The 11,134-nt window shown below is 44.7% G+C and overlaps 1 protein-coding gene across 6 annotated transcripts in view; it reads right to left on the bottom strand.

Moving 5' to 3' along the window:
• Positions 1 to 11,134, bottom strand: part of celf3b (cugbp, Elav-like family member 3b) — a 63,303-nt gene that overhangs the window by 12,068 nt on the left and 40,101 nt on the right. The window lies entirely within an intron of this gene.

Below are 11,134 nucleotides of genomic sequence, written 5' to 3' on the forward strand. Positions count from 1 at the left end.
ACCTGCCACTCTCTGCCCTCATATCACCTCAGAAAAAATTATGACAACTTCACAAACAAAAGTCGGAGGAGCCTACTACAGCTCTGTCAATCACTGGGCCTTTATATAGTGAACGGTCGCATACGAGGAGACTCTTTTGGTTGTTATACCTTTAATTATTTTCTTGGTAACAGTACTGTAGATTATTTCATCACAGACATTGATCAAGTGCATCTCAGAGCATTCACAGTCAGTCCTCAAACACCTCTGTCAGACCACTGTAAAATTACACTCTATCTAAAACCAACTCAAAACAATGAAATATGCAGACAGCCCTCTCATTTACTAAGGCTACATAAATCCTACAAATGGAAAGTCAAACTAGCAAATTATTATTGGACAAATTTATAATTAACACATATCCACAAAATAAAGTAGGCATAAATCTGGCACTAAAGGACATTACAGATATATTCCACCAATCAGCATCCGTGTGCAATTTGAAAAAAATAATCAAAAAGAAAACCAAAAAACACCAATGAAAAGTGGTTTGACGATGAGTGTAAAGAATTAGAACGACAGTACGAAATCTTTCAAATAAAAAACAGAGATCCTGACAACCAAGAACTCCGCCTTCAATATCATGAAGCTCTTAAAGTGTACAAACAAACTCTAAAAGCAAAAAAGGAAGAGCATACAGAACAATTATTTAAAACAATGGAGGAATCAATAAATACCAATAACTTTTGGAACAACTGGAACACTCTCTATAGACCACAAAAGGAAGAATTGGCCATTCAAATGAGAACATATGGAGGACACACTTTGAAAATCTGTACAAAACAATTGAAACAAATCCTGCTCGAAATGAAATAAAAACCAAATTAGAAATTCTGAAAGAAAAAATTAAAGACAATCAGAATCCCTGGATTTCCCAATCACAGTAAATGAGCTGACAGACAGACTACATGCACTGAAACCCAACAAGGCATGTGACATTGATGGAATATTAAATACAAAAATGACAAATTCAAAACTGCAATAACTGCAACATTGTTTTGAGTGTAGGATATTTTCCAGACACTTGGAATCAAGGCCTAATTACACCAATCTTTAAACAAGGAGACAAGTTTGAGCCGAGCAATTACAAAGGCATATATGTCAATAGCAACCTGGGGAAAATATTCTGTTCGATTATTAACATACGATTACAAAACTTTCTGAAATTGGATTTCTGCCCAAACACAGAACATCTGACCACATTTATACCCTCCACACGATCATTGATAAGCACGTACACCAAAACAAAACCAAAATCTTTGCTTGCTTTATTGACTTTGAAAAAGCTTTTGATTCAATCTGGCATGAAGGACTCTTTCTAAAACTACTGGAAAACGGGATTGGAGGGAAAACTTTCGATCTAATCAACACCATGTATAAAAACAATACATGTGCTGTAAAAATAGGGAACAAACGAACAGAATTTTTCTCTCAACGACGAGGAGTTAGACAAGCCCCACTCTGTTTAACATTTATATAAATGAATTAAACAATTCGACCGTCCCCGGCCCAACCCTAACTGAATCAGAAATCAAATGTCTCCTCTTTGCAGATGATTTAGTGATTCTGTCAAAAACAAAAGAGGGACTACAACAGCTCCTCGACATCATAGAGACTTTCAGTCAAACATGAGCTCTTAAAATGAATCTAACAAAAACAAAAATAATGATTTTTCAAAAGAGACCCAGGTGTAAGGAAAATAAATACACATTCAGAGCAGGAAACCAGGTCCTTCAACACACTCATGAATACACCTATCTGGGACTAAAAATCAGCTCAACACGAAACTTCAATCTGGCTGTGAATGCACTGAAAGCAAAGGCACTGAGAGTCTTCTACATGATCAAAAATACAATTCAGTATGAAATTCCAATTCAAACCTGGCTAAAAATCCTAAAAGCAGTAATCAAACCAATTGGTCTATACTGCAGTGAGATATGGAGACCTCTAAAAACCCAAGATTTCTCTAAATAGGAAAAAGAAGAAATCGAAATAATGCACACCCAAATTTGTAAAAACATCTTAAAAGTTAACAGAGCAACCCCAAACAACTCGTGCAGAGCTGAATTAGGCAAGGCAAGGCAAGGCAAGGCAAGTTTATTTATATAGCACATTTCATACACAGTGGTAATTCAAAGTGCTTTACATAAAAGGAAGTGAAATAGTCATTAAAAATAGTAATAAGGAATTAAAAATAATAATAATCACAACAATAAAAACAAAGTGATTTAAAAATTGATTTAAAAAGAATTTAAAACATTTAAGAATAGAAAGTGATTATATATAGTGCAATCAGTTCGGACGTAGCACAGTGCTCATTCAACAAATGCACAGCTGAACAGATGAGTTTTGAGTCTGGATTTAAATGTGGCTAATGTTTTAGCACATCTGATCTCTTCTGGAAGCTGGTTCCAACTGCGGGCGGCATAATAGCTAAAAGCAGACTCCCCTTGTTTTGTGTGAACCCTTGGTATTTCTAACTGACTCGATCCTAATGATCTGAGTGGTCTGTTAGGTTTATATTCAGTGATCATATCTCCAATGTATTTAGGTCCTAGGCCATTTAGAGATTTATAAACGAGTAAAAGTACTTTAAAATCAATCCTAAATGGAAGTCAGTGTAAGGACCTGAGGACTGGTGTGATATGCTCAGATTTTCTGGTTCTAGTCAGAATCCTGGCAGCAGCATCTGGATGAGCTGCAGCTGTCTAATGGTCTTCTTCGGAAGGCTGGTGAGGAGACCATTACAATAATCCACCCTGCTGGTGATAAAGGCATGAACAAGTTTCTCCAAGTCTTGACTGGAAACAAAACATCTAATTCTTGCAATGTTTTTGAGATGATAGTATGCTGATTTAGTTACTGCTTTGACATGACTACTAAAACTAAGGTCTGTCTCCAGAATCACCCCAAGATTTTTGACTTGGTTTTTAGTTGATTGACCCCTAGAGTCAAGGTATGCATTCACCTTGAGAACTTCTGTCACGGTTCATAGATCCAATGTCTCTCTCTAGTCTCGTGCTTTGTTGTTTACATGTGAGTGGGTGTGTCCGGATCGTTACCGTTGATCAGTATCCAGCTGCAATCACTCTTCGTCACCAGCTGCCACTCATCTCACCTCCTATAAATACTTACCACCTTCTCATCTCCTTTGTCAGATCGTTTTCATGAAGTCTATGTTGTCTGAGCCTGTTTCCGTGCTTCGTGTCCCGTCTTCAGTTCCTGTGTTCCGGTTTCACGTCTTGTTGGATCGTCTATGTGTCTGGTTCCCGTCATCCGTCATCAGAGCACGCTGCACTTCATCCATCACGCCACGCCTGACCATCAAAGTCCCTGTGCCACCGCCTGCATCACCCGGATCTATCTCATTCCATTTTGACTTTCAATAAACAGTTTACTTGCAGATTGTATCCTCGTTCTTTACGTAACAGAACGATCTGACCAAGAATGGATACAGCGAGTACATCAGCGCCAACCATGGAGGACTGTTTGAGCAACAGCATGGCTCGTTTGGACATTCAAGAAAAGAATTTACACGATACTGGTCGCTGTTCAGGCGTTAGTGGCGCAGGTGTCCGAGCTCACCCAGCAGATCCAACAGCTACGAGTTCCCACTGCGCCGCCAACACCGGCCGCTCCCCCTACACCATCGGAGAGCCCATCCCAGTCGGAGCCACGCCTACCAACCCCAGAGCCCTATTCAGGTGATCCAAAATTTTGCAGAGCCTTTCTAACCCGGTGTTCCATGCATTTTTCTCTCCAACCCAAGACTTTCCAGACCGAGCGATCCAAAGTCGCTTTTGTACTCACCCTCCTGACTGGGAAAGCGGCGTTATGGGGAACGGCGGTGTGGGAGAATGAAGATCCGTGCTGCGTCTCGTTCCAGGAGCTCTCCGCTGAGATGAAAAGAGTTTTCGACCGGGCAGCCGGCGGAAGAGAAGCTGCAAGAATGCTGGCTGATTTACGGCAAGGAGAGAGGTCAGTGTCAGACTTTTCAATAGAGTTCCGGACCCTAGCAGCGGAGAGCAAATGGAACGAGGAGGCGCAGTGGGACATGTTCCTGCATGGGCTGGCTGACCGCGTCCAGAGAGAGATCTATGCTTTGGACCTGCCTCAATCTCTTAATGAACTCATTGCCTTAGCCCTCAGAGTTGATGCTCGACTAGCCCGAGTGGGAGGTCACGCTACGAGTAGACGCCCTCTGGCAGGTGCCGAGGGTCCACGATTTGGAGGCGGGGACGCGGTCAGCCCCGTCGACGATCACGAGCCCATGCAGGTTGGTCGAGCTCGGCTTTCCCGGGAGGAGAGGGAAAGGCGGAGGTCCCAGGGCCTTTGCTTATACTGTGGAGGGGCCGGACACTATGCTAACAACTGTCCGGTAAAGGCCAAGCCCGATAGTAAGTATGAGGCTACTATCGGGTGGGATCTCTGCTGAGAAGACCTCATCAACATCTACCCTTCTCCCGGTAAGACTGAGATGGTCAACACTCACTCACGACTGTCAAGCACTCTTGGACTCCGGGGCAGAAGGTAATTTCATGGACCACTCATTCGCACGCCAATTCAAGATTCCCCTCAAACCCCTCACACATCAGATTGCTGTACACGCACTCAATGGACAAGAACTTCCCACCATCACTTTTGCCACAGAAGACATCACCCTCATCACATCAGGCAACCACACTGAAATCATCTCTTTCTATATCCTGGACACTCCCCTTGCACCCATTGTCCTTGGTCACCCTTGGCTCACCCGTCACAACCCTAAAGTGGACTGGCAGCTTAAGTCTGTGTCTTCGTGGAGTAACCAGTGTCATAAGTCTTGTCTATTGTCTGCCTGTCCGTCTGTTTCTGTCCCTGTGTTGCAGGAGGAGGCAGTGGATCTGTCTAACGTGCCCACGGAGTACCTGGACCTGAAGGAGGTGTTCAGTAAGTCTCGGCTGCTTCTCTCCCTCCGCATCGTCCCTATGACTGTGCCATAGATTTATTACCAGGTACGGCTCCGCCCAAGGGCAAGTTATATTCACTCTCGACACCAGAGAGGAGGCTATGGAGAAATATATTTCTGATTCTCTAGCAACAGGGTTCATTCGCCTTCCTCTTCTCCAGCGGGGCGGGGGTTTTGTGGGGAAGAAGGACGGATCTCTGCGACCTTGTATTGACTACGGGGTTGAACAACATCACGGTAAAGAATACTTATCCTTTGCCGTTGATGTCTTCAGCCTTCGAGAGGTTGCAAGGAGCATCCATCTTCACAAAATTAGACTTACGTAATGCTTATCATTTGGTCCGCATCAGGGAGGGGGATGAGTGGAAGACCGCGTTTAACACCCCCAGAGGACATTTTGAATACTTGGTTATGCCTTTCGGGCTTTCCAATAGTCCAGCGGTCTTCCAGGCACTCGTCAATGATGTGCTGCGAGATATGATAGATCAGTTCATTTATGTCTACCTGGACGACATACTGATTTTTTCTTCTTCTCTCCAGGAACACGTGCAGCACGTCCGACGAGTGCTTCAGAGGTTGCTAGAGAATGGGCTTTTTGTCAAGGCGGAGAAATGCGATTTTCATGCACAGTCTGTTCCATTCCTAGGGTACATCGTGTCGGTTGAGGGAATGCGCATGGATCCTGAGAAGATCAAGGCTGTGGTAGAGTGGCCAAGTCCAGAGTCTCGTAAGGCCCTACTGAGATTTCTGGGGTTCGCCAATTTCTACCGGCGTTTATTCGCAACTTCAGCCAACTAGCCGCACCTCTGACCGCCTTGACCTCCCCCAGAACGACGTTCAGGTGGTCAGACGCAGCCGAGGCTGCGTTTGCCAAACTGAAGGGTTGCTTCGTTTCAGCCCCCATTCTGATAACCCCTGATTCATCACGCCAGTTCGTGGTGGAGGTCGATGCATCAGAGGTGGGGTAGGAGCAGTGTTATCCCAACGCTCTCTCTCAGGCGACAAGATGCATCCTTGCGCGTTTTGTCTCATCGTCTATCTCCTGCCGAACGCAATTATGACATTGGGAACAGAGAGTTGTTGGCAGTCAAGTTAGCATTGGAGGAGTGGCGGCACTGGTTAGAAGGGTCGGGGGTACCTTTTATCGTTTGGACCGATCACAAGAACTTAGAATACATTCGGACGGCTAAAAGATTGAACTCCAGGCAGGCTCGGTGGGCACTTTTTTTCGGTCGTTTCGATTTTACTCTCTCGTACCGCCCGGGCTCCAAAAACATCAAACCCGATTCTTTATCGCGCATTTTTGATCGTTCAACGCCTGCCTACTCCCGAGTGCATTTTACCGGAGACTCTATTCATCTCCACACTTGTATGGGAGGTCGAATCGAAGGTCAAGAAGGCCTTAGAAGGGTAACGCCCGGTCGGTTGCCCACCGAATCGCTTATTTGTGCCTGAGGGTCTGAGGTCCAGCGTCATTCAGTGGGGGCATTCTTCCAATGTGGCTTGTCATCCAGGAGTTACTCGCACTAGATTTTTAGTCAAGCAACGATTCTGGTGGCCGCTCATGGCTCGTGACATTCACAATTTTGTTTTGGCTTGCTCAGTTTGTGCCACTGGTAAGACTTCCAATCGACCCCAGATGGGTTACTCCAACCGCTGCCGGTCCCTTCGAGACCCTGGTCCCACATCGCGCTAGATTTTGTTACCGCCTCCCCTCTCAGGGTGACACGGTAGTTTTGACCGTGGTGGACCGGTTCTCGGCGGCTCATTTCATTCCTTGCCCAAATTACCCTCAGCCAAGGAGACAGCGATGATTGTCGTTGACCATGTCTTCGGTTACATGGCCTCCCGACGGACGTGGTCTCTGACAGAGGACCCCAATTTGTGTCCAAATTTTGGCGAGAATTTTGTAAGCTTCTGGGGGCGACTGTCAGTCTGTCCTCAGGGTTCCACCCCCAGAGCAATGGCCAAACTGAGAGAGCCAACCAGGATTTGGAAAGAACGTTACGATGTTTGGTTTCCAAGAATCCTTCCTCATGGAGTCAACAACTTTCTATGGTGGAGTACGCCCACAACACGTTGCCAGTGTCATCTACGGGCCTATCTCCGTTTGAGTGTAGCGTGGGTACCAGCCACCAATTTTTCCTAGTCTGGAATCCGGTCGCGGTCCCCTCCGCTCACGCCTTCGTCCAGAGGTGTCATCGCACATGGACTAGAGCCCGTGAGACTCTACTCCAGGTGGGGTTGCGCACCAAGGCCAAAGCCGATCGCCACCGGTCTAGGCCTCCCGTATACGTCGCTGGTCAAAAAGTGTGGCTTTCTACCAAGAACATTCCTCTCCGCTCCGTGTCTAATAAACTTGCTCCCAAATTCATTGGCCCATTTACTGTCACCAAGATCATTAGTCCGGTGGCAGTCCGCCTCAACCTGCCTCCAGTGTACAGGAGGATTCACCCCGTCTTTCATGTATCCAAAATTAAACCCGTATTTCATTCTCGTATTAATCCGCCAACACGGTTCCTCCCCGCCGCGACTCGTAGATGGAGAACCCACTTATTCGGTCAATCGTGTGCTGGACTCAAGGCGGAGGGGACGCGGATTCCAGTACTTGGTGGACTGGGAAGGTTACGGTCCAGAGGAGAGAAGTTGGGTACCCGCTAGAGACATTCTGGATCACTCCCTTATCGATGATTACAATCGACAGGTAGGCCCTGGGAACGCCATGAGGCGTTCCTAGGGAGGGGTACTGTCACGGTTCATAGATCCAATGTCTCTCTCTAGTCTCGTGCTTTGTTGTTTACATGTGAGTGGGTGTGTCCGGATCGTTACCGTTGATCAGTATCCAGCTGCAATCACTCTTCGTCACCAGCTGCCACTCATCTCACCTCCTATAAATACTTACCACCTTCTCATCTCCTTTGTCAGATCGTTTTCATGAAGTCTATGTTGTCTGAGCCTGTTTCCGTGCTTCGTGTCCCGCCTTCAGTTCCTGTGTTCCGGTTTCACGCCTTGTTGGATCGTCTATGTGTCTGGTTCCGTCATCCGTCATCAGAGCACGCTGCACTTCATCCATCATGCCACGCCTGACCATCAAAGTCCCTGTGCCACCGCCTGCATCACCCGGATCTATCTCATTCCATTTTGACTTTCAATAAACAGTTTACTTGCAGATTGTATCCTCGTTTTACGTAACAACTTCATCTTTGTTTCCAAATACAATGACTTCAGTTTTCTCCTTGTTTAACTGAAGAAAGTTCTGGCACATCCAACAGTTTATTTCATCATTGCATTGGCAGAGGGAGTCAATGGAGATATAGTCACTTGGAGATAAGGCTAGGTAAATCTGCGTATCATCAGCATAGCTGTGATAGGCAATTTGGTTCTTTCTCATTATTTGACTTAGTGGGAGCATATACAGGCTAAACAAGAGAGGTGCAAGAACTGAGCCTTGTGGGACTCCGTATGTCATGGACGTCCACTTAGACTTATGCTCTCCTATACTCACATAATAACCTCTCCCTTCTAAGTATGACCTGAACCATTTGAGTACCATCCCAGAAAGCCGACCCAGTTTTCCAGTCTCTCAAGAAATATGTTATGATCGACAGTGTCAAACGCAGCACTAAGATCTAGTAGTACCAGCACTGATATTTTGCCAGAATCAGAATTAAAGCGAATATCATTTATTATCTTAATAAGCGCAGTCTCTGTGCTGTGATGCACTCGGAAACCAGATTGAAAATTGTCCAGGTATCCATTTGAATTTAAGTAGTTGTTCAGCTGATTAAAAACTACCTTTTCAATAATCTTACCTATGAAAGGAAGATTTGATATTGGTCTATAGTTGTTCAACATTGTGTTATCAAGATTGCGCTTTTTCAGAAGGGGCTTAACGACTGCAGTTTTCAGGGAGTTTGGAAAAGTCCCAGAAAGAAGCGAAGCGTTCACCACTTCTAAGAGATCTGCTTCTAAACAGTTAAGCACACTTTTGAAAAAAGATGTGGGAAGTGTGTCAAGATAGCATGTTGACGATGTAAGGTGCTGTACTATTGCTTTCAAAATTTTGCTATCAATTGCTTCAAAAACAGACATAGTCACTTCTTTTTGAAATTGCGGTCGAATCTGTGTGACCTCTGCAAAACTAGATATGCCAATCTCCTTTCTGATATTATTGATCTTCTCAGAAAAGAAGGAAGCAAACTCATTGCATTTGCTGTCGGAGAGCATTTCACTGGGAATCTGACTTGGGGGGTTCGTCAGTCTCTCCACAGTAGCAAAAAGAGTGCGAGAGTTGTTTAAGTTACTGTTTATAAGGTTTGAGAAGAAGGTCTGTCTAGCTGTAGCTAGTTCCACATTGAAAGCATGAAGGCTGTCTTTATAGATGCTATAGTGAATTTCAAGTTTTGTCTTCTGCCACATCCGCTCAGCTTTTCTGCATTGTCTTTTCATAATCTGTTGATTTTCTCCATGGTGATTTTTGTCTGCCATTCTTCTTGCAGACCCTTGCCGGAGCAATATCATCAATAACATTCTTTACTTTTGAGTTAAAGGAATCCAGGAGAAGATCAACAGAGTCTGCAGAAATACTTGGTGTTAAAGATATAGCCTTCATAAATAGAGCACTAGTGTTCTCGTTAATGCATCTCTTTCTGACAGAGACAGATCTAGATTCAGTGGTAACAGAGATCAATATATCAACGAAAATACAGAAGTGATACAGATAGTGCTACATCCTTAATAAAACGGATGAAAGATGAAATGTTTAGACCTCTACTGATGAGTAAATCTAGAGTGTGTCCACGATTGTGTGTGGGTCCATGCACATGCTGGATCAGGTCAAAAGTGTTTAAAACAGTTATAATTTCTTTTGCAGTTTTGATTTCTGCATTATCTATGTGAATATTAAAATCCCCTGCAATAGTAAAACAGTCAAACTCTGAGGAAATCATTGATAACAGTTCTGTGAACTCTTCAACAAAGGCTGGAGAGTATTTTGGAGGCCTGTAAATAATGATAAACAGAATGCGTGGAGCACCTTTCAGCACAATACCTAGATATTCAAAAGCTTGCATTGATAAACATCTTTAAATAGAGCAGCTACACCTCCACCTCTCCTAACAGTCCTGCAGACACTTGTAAAGTTAAAGTTAGGAGGGGCTGTTTCATTGAGGACTGTTGCACTGCAGCTGTCTTCAAGCCATGTTTCATTTAGAAACATAAAATCCAGGTTGTTTGTGGTTATTAAATCATTGATCAGAAATGATTTATTTTTTAGTGAGCGAATGTTTAAAAATGCTAACTTGATGGAATTACATTTTGTCTCTACAGCATTCTTAGATTGGTGCATTACAGGCCGCAGATTAGCTGGGTCAGCCGTACAACTTGAGAAGGCCTTAGACTTTCTATCACGTGATAAAACAGAAATATAGAGGTCTACAGGCACACTGGGTTCCCGCTTCTTCTGTGAGCATTTGTGAATGTTGCTGCTAATATAGCGGGGACCCGACACGTATCACTGAGAGCTGTTTTCAGTTGTTTTTGGTTCACCTACAGCCGATGGAGGAGGGTTTTGGCCCTGTCGTTGTGGCAGCGGTCGGAGAGCTCTCACAGGAGGAGGAGGGAGAGCTGGGCCTGCAGTCTTTGGTGGTTGTGGGGCCTGCCGTTTTTTAGTTGATATCTGGGGGCTTGCAGCGAAAGAGTGGGAGAGTTTGGTCCCAGCATACACCAGTTCCTCCATTTTATGTGAGAAGCTTAGAAGTGGAGATTCTGGAGAGAGGGATAGTGTGTCTGGTGAGATGGGCTCTGGCTCTGGTGTTTCCGGTGGCTGTGAAATGTTGTCCTGGCTTCCCTGGCTGTTTTCCAGATAGTTGTCCTTGGGTGCTGAGCCTTGGAGCTGTTGTAGCACGTCACAGTCTGTTTGTGATGAGCTCTGTGGGCAGGGCTCAGCCAGGATAGTTTCCATGAGGAAATTTTGTTTTGGATGCATGGTGTTAGCCACAAGATGACTCTGAGGCTGACATGAAGTCCTGTGGACACTCATACTCTGTCCATACTCTGTGCAATTAGGACAATGCCCACTATTAAATAATATTCAAAAGAGAGCTGTGAAATTCCAGCAGCACCTGAAATGCAGTGATCCGAGCTCTT

Source organism: Onychostoma macrolepis, chromosome 16 (genome assembly GCF_012432095.1).
Source record: "Onychostoma macrolepis isolate SWU-2019 chromosome 16, ASM1243209v1, whole genome shotgun sequence".
Classification (NCBI taxonomy): Eukaryota; Metazoa; Chordata; class Actinopteri; order Cypriniformes; family Cyprinidae; genus Onychostoma; species Onychostoma macrolepis.